Below are 12,779 nucleotides of genomic sequence, written 5' to 3' on the forward strand. Positions count from 1 at the left end.
ATTTAGAAAGTGCAGACTTTAATTAATCTATGTTTTCTCCTGGGATTTCAGCACCATCTGATTTACTTTCCGTGGCTACAAAGTGTTATTGTAGTTAGGTTTTTTGTTTGTTTGTTTTTCGTTTTGGGCTTTTTTTTTTTGTCCTATCAGTTCTTTGCTTATCCTCCTAGGATATTAATTCCATTCCCTTTCTTTGTTTTGTTTTTTTTCTAAAAGAAACTCAGGATTCATTCTGGAATAGACAGTCCACATGGAGAGTAAGGCCATGAGGCTAAACTACTGGCATTGTAGTCAGAGCTGGGTGTGGAGCCTAGCTCTGCTCCTTACTAGTTGGGTCACTTTGGAAATATCACTCCCCTTCTCTGAAGCTCTGTTTTCTCATCTGTAAAAATAAAAGTGTTGAATGCACTTATCTGTAATCTCTCCTAGCTCTTAATCCTATGAGAACTCTGGATGTAATCAAGACCTAAGGGATAGCTGAGAGTTTAGGTGTGGTGGTGGTGGTGGGATCTATATGGGGTGTGGAAGATGTTCAGAGAAGGGGTCTGCTACTTTTCTCAGCTTCCTCCTCCCCTCCCTGAAGCAGTTACTGCAGGACCTCTGCTTGGCTCATTAAGGTTGGTTTGGTTTTTGCCTTGATGGAGAGCAATCTAAAATTCTCCCTCACTCAGAAGGATTCAGCAGGATACCTCAGGTTGAATTAAGAGTAGGAAGCTGTCACTGGAGGTAAAGAAGATGACATAGACTGAAGAAGCTGGGAATAGTAGAAAGAAACCTAGAATTGGAGTCAGTAGACATGTATCTTAGTCCCTGACCTCTTCCTCTAACTGGCTGTATGACCTTAGGTGAGTCATTTCCTGTGAGCCCCCACTTCCTCCTCTCTGAAATTAGGGCATTGGATTAGATAATTGCTAAATTACCTTTCAGCTCTGACAGTCTGTGTCCTCTGTTCTGAGGTCCTTTTCAACTCTTGCTGTTCTGTGTTCTATGTTCTGAGGCTCTGGTTGTGACATTCTATTTTCTATGTTTTGGGGTCCCTTTCACCTCTAACATTCTTTGTTCTGAGGTCCCTTCCAGCTCTAACAGCCCGTGAGTCTGTGACCATTGATGTAATGAGCTAGAATCCCTCAGTCAAGGAGAGGCAGGAGGGCAGAGGTGGTGGAAGCTCTTGGCAGTGATGGCCTCGAGCAGAACTACAGGCTTCTCTCTCCAGCTCCTTAACTCTCCTGGCACCAACTTCTCCCAGTTTGCCTAGCACTGGTTTGCCAGACAGGTTAATTATTTTTATTTTATTCATCTATCTATCTATCTATCTATCTATCATCTATCTATCTATCATCTATCTATCTATCATCTATCTATCTATCTATCTATCTATCTATCTATCTATCTATCTATCTATCCATCCATCCACCCATTCATTTGTTTGTTTGTTTATTCATTTATTTATTTAATATTATTTTTGGTGAGGCAGTCAGAGTTCAATGACTTGCCTAGGGTCAGACAGGTTAATTTGGCTCACGGCTATGTGGAGTGCAGGTATAGAGAAAGGGAAAGGTATTGACAGAGGCCCACTTGGAGTCAAGACTAATTTCAAATCCTGAGTCTGCCACTTAGTAGTGGTGTGATCTTGGCAAAGTCATTCAACCTGGCTGAGCTTGAATTTCCTCATCTAGAAAGTGGAGCCATTAGTACCCAGTGCTGTGAGGATCATGGGGTAGGACAAAACACACCGGCTGGGTTTTGTCAGCCAGTCAGAAGATCCGGGTTTGTGCCTTGCATCTTCTATTTACTGCATATACAACATTGGCAAGGCCCCTTCCCATCTTTAAAAGGAGATGAGATGATCTTTGCAGTCCCTTCCAGCTTTAAATTCTTTGCTCCTACATGTAGTCCAAAAAGGTTATATAAATGCAAAGCCTTCTTTTCCCTGCAGTGACAGGCCCCCAGCTGTGCTGGGGAGGTTCTTTGGAGGCTTTGAAACTTCACTGTGCCACATGTTCCTCTATCCTCTCCCCACCCCACCCCCAGCTATATGAACTAAGAAAGATAAGCTTTGCAAGAGCTGACAGGGCCACCAAACCATTGTAAGGAAATCCACTGATTTCCCCCCACCTCCCTTGGCCCCCCTTCTCTTTCTCTGTCTTGGCAGAAAATGCAGCAGCTGTGATAAAAGGTCCGAAGCTTGGGGGAGATAGTTTGAGTCAGATAAACAGTCAATTCCCTGGCACTCCTGGCAATTTTCTCCCTGCTCTTTGATGGCCTTCCTCGGTAGAATCTCTCCTTCAGTCTGTAGTTTTCTTGCTTGTCTCTGCCCCTTGAATTTCGGTACCATATAGATACCCTGATGCTGACCCAGCTTGGCATTTAGATTTACACATACCCCTCAATGCAAGCAGCATGGTATAATGAATAGAGAGCTAGTTTGGGGATCAGGAAGCCCTAGGTTCAAGCCCCACCTCTGACACATTCTGGTTGTGTGACTCTGGGCAGTCACTTACCCTCTTGATGGCCCACATGACTTCCTAAAGAATTGAAGTTGCCAAGCTGGTCCTGATCTGTATTTGTAGGAGTTTCCTATGTCAGTGAAATCATAGCTCCAATGCTTACCCCTTTCTCAGAGTGACAGAGTAGTATAGTAGAAAGAAATCTGGACTTGAATTCAAGGCATCTGGGCTCCAGTTCTGTCTTTGACATTTGCTAGTTGTGTAAACTTGGGTTAGTCATGATCCCCCTGTGGACCTGTTTTCTTCCAGTTGCTGCGGCTTGTGACCTCAGAGTCATCTTTGGCCGTTGCCTCTCCCTCACCCAGCACACGCTGGTAATTGTCAGCTCACCTGTTAGCATCCATCATTCTCTTTGTACACAGCCCTAGATTAGGCCCTTACTTCTTCTTGCCTTTTTAAGGATAAAAACAGTTCCAAAATGGAATGGGCCACTATGGTAGGCAGTGAGTTCCCAGGCTTGGGGAGATTCAAGAAGGCATTAGATGGCCATTTTCTGGACATGCTTTAGAGGAGAAGATACTTAGGTAGGGGTCGGACTTGGATGCTCTCCGAGAGGCTTTGTAGAGGAAAAGGATTTTACAACTGAAAGTGCCACGTAAATGTCGCTTGTCATTATATTAGGCAGTCAAGTTCTCTATGAAACCTTATCTGTCCTTTACTGTTCTCCTGCTGTCCAAAGGCTATTCTTTATTTTGGTAACTGAGCAAATATCCCTTTCCCTGGGGCCTCTGGGGCTTATTGTGTTATCTTTGGGGTAAAGTGGCAGCAGGATATAGCAGAACTCAGAGCTTCTGACTTCCAAGTCAGTGCCTTTGGCCTTCCCCCATTTGTACGTTGTTGTGTCCTATCTTCCATACTAGCTTGAAGAAGTAGGCAGAGTATTTGGGAAGGTGTGGCTAGACAACAGTTCATAGGAAAAGGATCTAGGGATTTTAGTGGACTTATGTGCTCAACATGAGTCAGCCGTGTCACATAGGCAACCCCCAAAATTAATGCTATCTTAGGCTGCATTGGGATTTTTGTGTTTAGTTTGAGGCAAGCCATCGACAAACTAGAGGGTGACCAGGATGGTGAGGGAAAGGAAACCATGCCCTGTAAAGATCAGTTCAAAGAATCGCGAGAAGGGAAGACTTAGGAAGATGTGATTGTTACCTAAAGCTATATGAAGAGCCATCATATTAGAAGAGAGATTAGTTTTGTTTTGCTTGGCCCCAAGGAGAGAACTAGTTGGTGGCAGCTTCCCTCCCACTCACTGGGGCCTTCAAGCAGAGGCCAGATAACCACTTGCTGGAGCTGGTTACAAAGAGGATTCTTATTAAGTTACAGGTGGAATTAGATGGTCCATGATCTCTTTCAGCTCTGAGGTTCTATGAGTCCCGGAGCCTTGGAGTCCAAAGATCCAGAAGGCTTGGGTTAAAGTCATAGCTCTGCCACATGCCTGGTGTATTGTAACCTTAGACAATTCACTTGACCTCTCTTTTCTTCCTCTGTAAAATGATGGGGTTGGACTAGGTGATCTCTGAGATCTCTTCCAGCTCTAAATGTATAACTTTTGGGGACAATACGCTCATTGAGAACTTGGCTATATATGTATTTTTTGTTATCTCCCTTAGCATGAGATGTTGCACATAATAGATATTTAATAAATGTCGATCAAACGAATAAATGCCTGGTCCCTACAAGGAGCCATTTTCTTGGCAGCCTGAGTGACCAGTCTTGTGGTTGGGTTCCATAAGTCCAGATTTGTGCGTAAAAGTCTCCAACCTAGATGTGCGATGGTAACTCTCCCCCTGCCCTACCCACATGCTGGGACTGTCCCTTGCCAAAAACAGCCTCTGTCCCAGAAACAAAAGGGATGAGACCTGAGATTCTGAACAATCTTGATTCACTGGGCAGAGTGCATTTGTTACCTTGGAAACCAATTGCAGCAGGGTCCCACTTAATGAAATTTATGAAATCAACTTCAAGACATCTTGATTAGGAATGTGCTAAAACATATACAGTTTGATGAAGATGCACAGTCTGCAGATGTGCACAAAGACGGTCCTCTTATATTCCAGGTCTGGGAATGCATTTCCAAGGCTGCTAAGAGCATGGAGCTTTCTTTCCATTTGGTTTCTGAGGAAGCTGTTAGTTCCTTTTCAGAATGTTAGCATTTAATTTTAATTTCCAGAGTATGTTTTAGCTTAATTGGCACAGTGGCGGGTTTGCTGCCTGGTGCCTGCTTTCTGTAAACCTGGGTTATTAGACCTTGAATGCAAAGGAAATGGAAGGGTGGGGCAAGAACCTCACCAAGGTGGATAGAAGGTCATAGAATAATAGAATGGAGAATGACAGGCTTAATGGAAGAGCAGTGAGGGCCTTGAGAACATAGTGTACCAAAGCCAGGAGAGATCTTTTAACAAAGTGTTTCATCAAAACAAACAGTACAAAAGAAGATGTGTTGCCGACAAACCAGACTTCAAGGTCAAAGTCCTGGGTTTGAGTCTTGGCTTTGCTTCATCCTAGCTGTATGTCTGGGAGCCAATTCTTTAACCCCTTTGAGCCTCAGTCTCCCTCTCTTTAACATGGACATGATCATGGGCTTTATTGCTTGATAGGCCCCTAGACAGCCTCTAATCACATGCCTTCATTTTACAGAAGAGGAAACAGGCCTTCTATGTAGAGAGGAAGGGACTTGTCCAGGGTAATGAAGGTAAGAAGTTGAACTGGACTTCCAGCTTCCTCCTATTTTATGGGTTTCTTTGTGAAGAAAGCAACATAGGAATGGGACTCGCTAACGTTATTTCTTCTGTCAGCCTGCCTGACTATGCCCCATAAGGGGTTTGCAGCCATCTGGAGTTTCTGTGGTGGTTTAATGGTTAAATCATTGCTCACCCTAGCCTTGTGTGGATTTAATTCAGTCCTTTGGCATGGAGTTCGCCAAGCAGAAAATCTTTGAAGTCAGAATCATGCCTTCTGTTCCAGGCATCAGATGAGATCTTCTCACTGTTTCAGCTGCTTTCAAATGCAAAGCGGGGACCCAGGTATTTGTAAGCCCTAGGGAAGGCTTGAAAATCACCGCCCCCTGTGGGTTACTGTCCACCTGAGGCTTCCAGCCTTCTCTGTAACACTTCCAACTTGATTTGTTCCCAAATAAATCCCTACAGGCCACAGAGAGGAAGGGGTTTCTGACATTAAAAATGTATGCACTTATTAAAACAAATATTGAAAGGGATCTCTTGTTGCACTCTACTCGTCCCCCCCCTTCCCCCCCAATATACACACAACCAGGTACCTGTTGCACTCTAGGCATCTGCCTACCCTGCCTGCCTCTAATCTTGCCACTGTTTAGATTTCACAGATTTCACTGTTCACAGATTTCTCTTCTGAATTGAGGCAGTGTGATTAATGGAAAGAGTGTTGGACTGGCAATCCAGAGACCTAGTTTCTGGGACATTCTTTGCCATTAACTAGCCTTGAACAAGTCAATTAATCCTGTTACAACTCAGTTTTCTCATCTGTGAATAAGGTTAATAACCTGTGTTAACCTGTCTAACCCAGGGACTCTGCCCCTGGCTCCCTTGGCTCCTATGGGTGGTCTTTCCCCTTATCTTGTCTGGAACCAGGTGTCAACTCCATTTCCAAGCCATTTCCTTAGAATGCTGCCTATACTCCACCCATCATCCTCATCTCCCTTGGGCTCCTATAGTGAATTGCCCTGCTCTGATAGGTGAGCTTTCCACTTATCTTGCCAGCTATGGGGAATCAGGCCTCCAAATCTTTTCCCATTCATCTCCACACCAGTCCACCACTGAGGCTTCCCCCATTCCAGTTCTTCCTGATGTGTTGTCATCTACCATTAGAATGGAAGTGCTTTGAGGGTAAGGACTGTCTTGCTTGCTTGTATTTGTATCTTTAGTGCCTAGCATATAATAAACATTTAATAAAAGCTTTCTTTCTCCATCTGTCATAGAGTTGCTGGGAGGCTCACTTGAGATAATGGACAGTGAAAGGCTCAAGCTCTATGGGTGTGAGGCATTAGAACTGACAGGGATAGGAACTGGATTTGTGATTTCATTAGCACAGGGAACTCATAGATAAGGAGTATTAATTGAGGTGCCCCCCAGTGCAGATCAGTGCCTTCTTGATAACTTACAGTCTTATAGACGTGTCTAGAGCACTGAGAAGTGATGTGACATGCTCAGGGTCACGCAGAAGTAAGTAGACCTTGAAGCCAAGTGTCCTTGACTCCAAAGCAGGCTCTATCTATGCCACCACCCTGCTCTTCTTTTATAAGTGGCATTGACTAAATTCTGATGAATTGATGAAATTGTTTTGCTGAAGACAAAACTGTGAATAATATTAACTCACATTCTTATAGCACTTTAAGGCCTATACTCTGTGCATTGCCCATAGAAGGGACATAATACAGGTTTGTTGAATTGGATAGAATCCAGTGCTTTCCTTACAACAACCATATTAGGTAAGGCATGCAAATACCTTTATTCCCACTTTACACTAAAGGTTGGAGAAGGGAAATTAATTCCCTAGGATCACCCAACTAGTAAGTGTTAACAACAGGACTCCCACTGGGGCCCCCTGATTCCAATTCCACTGCTCTTTCTGCTACCACTCTATGGCTCAGAACTGCCTTTAGCTAGTTTTTCCTACTTGCTGACTATAAAAGGAAGTTCATTGGTGGGGGCTTGTGAATTTTAGAGAAGCATATTTCAGGTAGATATAGAAGTACCCCTTGTGAGTGCTAAGTTAGGGAAGTAACACCGAAGGGTTACCTTTTTGTGTTCAGTATCTAGTGAAAATAGGCTTTTCTGAAGCTCTGCTCCTAAGCCTCTGGACTTTTCCACTATGCTCCCATCTGGGTATCTACCACCTGACCCCCTTTTCAGCTTCCTTTTATATGCTATCTTCCTGCTAGAATCATTAGGTTGGTTCTCCTCATTTTACAGATGAGAAAGTGGACACTGCAGTAGAAAGAACATTGGCTGTAGAATCAGAGTGCCCTATTTCTTTTTTTTTTTTTGATTTTTGTTTTAAGGCAATTGGGGTTAAGTGACTTTTCTAGGGTCACACAGCTAATAAGTGTCAAATGTTTGGTCTGAGGCTGGATTTGAACTCAGGTCCGCCTGACTTCAGGGCCAGTGCTCTATCCGCTGTGCCACCTAGCTGCCCTCAGAGTGCTCTATTTCAAATCCCAGCTTCACCTTTATGACTTTGGGCAGGTCACTTGACCTCTGCAGGCCTCAAGTTTCTCATCTATAGAATGAAGAGACTAGATTAGAGGAGTGCTTCTCAAACTTTGTGGTCTCATTTTATACTGTTAAAAGTTATTGAGCACCCCTCAAAGAGCTTTTGTTTATGTGGGTCATGTCTATCGATATTTCTTTTATTAGAAATTAAAACATGTTAGCATTATTATGAAAATAATTTTGACCTTGTAAACCTCCTGAAAGGGTTTAGGGACCCTCAAGGGTCCCTGGACCATGCTGGACTAAAGTATCTCTAAGGTTTCTTCCAGATCTAACCCTGTAGCCCTAGGTTGGATGTTCTGCCCAATGCTGCCTTAAATTCTGTAGCCATATCTCCCTGCCCCTCCCTCTCCTCTATGACCTCATGGGCCCTCCAGCAGTCACCATTATTTTTGTACCTTTGTAAGTTATTGATTTTTATATTGGATCATTAGCATTGACAGATGCTTTTAATTAAAAGAAACACACACACACACACACACACACACACACATATACTACCACCCCCTCCCCAAGCTCTCAAGAGGCAAGCATTCTAATTTGGCATGACATTATCAGGCCTAACAGTTGTTGGCATGTGAAATGTCTAAAAGATCATCCGTTGTTACCATAGCCTTTTGGAGTAGTCAAATGAAGTTCAAACTCGGGATGTTTTTGAAGTCTGAAGTCTCCCTGGGGATGTCTTTCATAACATCTCTGAACTGGCTAACGCTACAGTAAATGAAACACACAGAACTGGATTAAAGGGTTATTTCCCTGGAGTGTCAAGCTGACAGAGATGGCAGAACCTTGGGCTCCAAACATGACACACTGCCAGTGACAGGAGGCGCCCTCCACAGGCCTGTCCCCGCAGTTCAGTGCCAATAGCCTAGGCTAAGAAGACAATATTGTGATCGTTCACAAGCAGTAGTCAGGCAGCTAAGCTGGTCAGGTGAAGGTAGGACTTAGAAGAGCTAGGCCGTTGTTAGGGCTCAAGGTGAGCCAAAGTTTATCCTTGAAACCCTAGGATCTTCTCATTGGAAGGGACGTCTAGAGCCATCTCTCATTCAATGAATGTAGGACTCTAGAAACACAAAATGCTAAATTTTAGAGAAACTTTAGAAATCATCTGATATAACCTTTTGGTGATATTGAAGAAGAAACTGGAGGCTAGGGAGATTAAAGGACTGACCCAGGATTACAAAGTAAATGATGAAGCCAGTACTCCACTCTGGGCTTTCTGACACTAGGGCCAGCACTCAACCACACTTCTTTGCCCTCTACAATATCCCCAATAGAGCAGTCATTATTTCGCCTCCACTTGAAGCATTAAGGGTTGTATAAGTCCTGGAAACCAAAGCCAAGCGAAAAGTATAGTGCCTAGTTGGGCAGAGTGGGCTGGAACCAATTAAAGAATCTGGACAAAGTGCTTGGGCTTTGCATAGTTAGTTGGCCAAGAATTGGGAGAATGAGGGCTCAGCCAGGGCCAGGTCAAGGAGCACCAAGTCCTACAGGGGTCAGGCTGTACTCGATCAGGTGGGATTGTGTATTAAGAAAGTGAAACCAAAGCTGAGTGGATGTCTCCATATTGATTGTGTGGTGTGATGTCAAGAGCCCTGGATTTGGAGTCAGAGGACCTGACTTGGCTACTACCAGCTGTATAATCTTAGGAAAGGCATTTCCCCTCGTTGAGTCTTGACTCTATAAAATGAAGGGGTTGGCACTAGAATGACAAAAATTGGTAGGGCTGCAGGGAAGCATTTGTTCTTATATAGCGTTGTGGGAGCTGTAGATTGGTGCAAGCATTCTGGAGAGCAATATGACATTATTTAATAGAAAGTCACAGAACTGATTTTACTTTTTGAGTCATTAAGAGGAACTATATGTGTAGAAATATCCATAGCTGCTTTTTTTGTAATAGCCAAAAACTGGAAATAGACTGTGTGTCTAATTATTGGAAAATGACTGAATAAGTTAAGATGTAGCAATGTAATGGAATATGTATGATGTTGCTGTAAAAATATAAATATGAAGCATCTAATGAAATATAGAAAGACATATATGAGGTGATACAAAGCAAGATCAACAGAACCAGAATGAAAGAGAGAAGAGAAATTCAGCCTATGGGTCAGGAGCCTAAGCTGTGGACTTAACATGAACGGAGTTCAGTATTGGGGGTTGGGTTAACCTTTCCTCTCCTTTGAAATTATACACCTTAGCTCATCTTGTTTCCACTCAGAGTTCCTTTTGAGAAATCTTGGAATATAATTAACATGTAGCTTGTGTCTAGGTTTTCACCAATGTGGATAAAAGGTTTCTCAGCTCCTTTAAAAGCATTCAAGGTACCAGTGCATGCTGGGTATAGGACAGACCTTATTCCTCTCCATAAAAAAATAGAAAAACAACATAAAAGAATCATAGTAGCCCATAAGCAAGCAACAAAATTCTCCTCTCTCTCTAGTGAATTCCACTTTTCCCTAAGTCTCTATATAGTTCCCCAGACTCATAGTTGTCCATCATTTTTGTTAAGGCCTACTCTTACCCCTAGGAACCCATTTAGATACATAGCTTTATCATACTACCTTGAGTGCTTGGAATTCCCCCTGTAAGGAAAACAAATTTGGGGTTTTGAAAGAGGCAACTCCTTTCCCATAAGACCTGCACCATCCAAATAATTAATAGTAGTAGGGCAAGGCAAAGTTCAATTTTTTTTTTCTGCCTCTTTCTCCACCCCCATCACCATAGCTTTATTCACTTACTGTGCCTTCAGCTGCAGGGAGCTTTGTGCACAAACTTCTTTTTGTTTTTTTTGTTTTTATTTTTTGTTTTTTGTCTAGGCAATGGGGTTACACAGCTAGTAAGTGTTATGTGCCTGAGGCCGTATTTGAACGCAGGTCCTCCTGAATCTAGGGCTGGTGCTCTATTCACTGTGCCACCTAGCTGCCCCCTAAGGGATGACTCTGACCCACAAGCAGTATGAGCAAACCAAATCATTTCCAGTTACTGAGACTCATTCACACTTATTCTCTCTTTGATAGCATGATTGCAGTTCTTGCTTTTTTGGGATTCACTTGATTCATAGTAAGTTTTGTTTTAGCCCCTAATTTTTATTCTGTGTATGTCTTTAAATTTGAGGTGTGTTTCTTGCAAGCTACAGATTGTGGGGTATTGCTTTCTTAACCCAACCGGTCACTCGTTTTTGTTTTATTGGATTGTGTAATCCATTCACATTTAAAGGTATGAGAGTTAGGGTTAGACTTTCCTCCATTTGTCTCCAATCGTGCTTCGTCATTGTTCCTCCCACCAAATTAGAATTTTTTCCCCTTTTCCTCTATAAAGAAGGTACTCTGTCTCTTCATTTATTTTATCCTTTTGATGTTCAGTCATGTCCGACTCTTCATGACCCTGTGGGCCAATACTGGCCATGGGGTTTTCTTGGTAAAGTTACTGGAGTGGTTTGCCATTTCCTTCTCCAGTATATTAAGGCAAACAGAGGTTAAGTGACTTGCCCAGGCTCACACAGCTAGTGAGTGTCTGAGGTCACATTTGAACTTGGGTCTTCCTGATTCCAGGCCCAGCACTCTATCCACTGAGCCATCTAGCTGCCCCTTTAAAGCAATCCTATTCCCACTGGTTCTCTCATAAGTGAGCCATTTCCCACCCCCACCTGTTTGTTTCCCTTTTCCCTAATTCTGGGACTTAACTTATTAGTTCCTTCTTCCTTCTTCCTTTTATCTGGTTATTAATTCCTCCCCTCTTGTTTTTCCCTGTCAGTTAAGTAGTCAAGTAAAGTCCTCCCTACTCTCTCCTTTAACATGTTTTCATTTTTAAAGTTTCATTTTCTGTGCTTTTTTAAAAAACCATTCTTTCTTTCATTCTCTTCAGTATTTCTCTTCCCTCTCTATTCTATACTTTTATTCTTTGATTCATGGCCATTATACTTATTTAGGCCTGCTGTAGTCTGTGCATTCTTCACGGCATTAAAGTTTCTAAGGTACCTATTTTGAGTTCCCTCTTCTAAACAGGTTCTATGATATTGCCTTGTGGGTCATGGGAAAGAGGGTGCTGAATGACTGAGTTAGGGCTTACAGATTAACATTCTCTGTTGTTAGTTCAGTAAATTTTCACCTTGTTGGGGTTCATGGTGTCCTAGACCATAAAAACAGCTGAAACTGCTTTATCTTTTGTGTATAATTACTATTTTGGAGAGGTTGTGAGGATTGGAGAAAATGTCTAGTCTTTTATCTTGTTGGTCATGTGACCCTCCAGTACTCATTCTCTATAAGACCTGAATGGGTCTCATTTCCAACCTTGTTAGCTCATTAAGATGATCATAGAACTCCCCTGATTAATCCCAAAAGAAGGAGGCAAGAAAGAAAAACCAAATGTAATAATAAAATTATTAATAGCTAGTATTTATATATAGCGCTTTAAAATTTGCAAAGCACTTTATAAATATTAATTCATTTGATCCTCACAACAACCCTGGGAGTGGTAAGTGCTATTATTATCCCCATTTTACAGATAAGGAAGCTGAGACAGAGGTAAAGTGACTTGCCCAGGATCACACAACTAGTAAATGTCTAAGGCTGGATTTGAATTTGTCTTCCTGATGCCAGGGTCTACCAGTATTTTAGAAAGACTTGGAAAGGGGCATATAACCAGTTTCCATTGGTACCTGTACTTTGGCGACCTTCAAGGATTTAACTAGTGTTTCTGTAGGCATTTCTGGTCTATCCATGTTACGTGGTTAGTAAGTTAATGGAGCTGGGATGTGGATGTAGGTCCTTTGACTCCATACCCAGGGCTCTTCTACTATCTCCAGCTGCTCCAGTAGAGCTGTATCCAGTATGGGATGTTGACCAGCCTCCTTCTCTTCACAGTTGCCTTCCTCAACCTGCTCTACTTGTCTGTGGCCTTTCGGCACTCTCCTTGACCTACCTAAAGACCAAATCAAGAAGAGAGGAAGAGACAACAGAGCAGACAGAGCACACAGAACCACCCCAGCTCCGGGAAGGTGGGATCATTGGGGAAGAGTGAGTAA

At 42.8% G+C, this 12,779-nt stretch overlaps 1 protein-coding gene across 1 annotated transcript in view; it reads left to right on the top strand.

Moving 5' to 3' along the window:
- The window catches only part of NEXMIF (neurite extension and migration factor), a 119,415-nt gene that overhangs the window by 66,245 nt on the left and 40,391 nt on the right, over positions 1-12,779 (top strand). The window contains exon 3 of the mRNA XM_078147736.1: positions 12,619-12,771. The gene's annotated coding sequence lies outside the window, so the exon portion shown is untranslated. The remainder of the gene's footprint in view (positions 1-12,618; positions 12,772-12,779) is intronic.

Source organism: Phascolarctos cinereus, unplaced genomic scaffold, assembly GCF_003287225.1.
Source record: "Phascolarctos cinereus isolate Bilbo 61053 unplaced genomic scaffold, phaCin_HiC Scaffold_8;HRSCAF=390, whole genome shotgun sequence".
Taxonomy (NCBI): Eukaryota; Metazoa; Chordata; class Mammalia; order Diprotodontia; family Phascolarctidae; genus Phascolarctos; species Phascolarctos cinereus.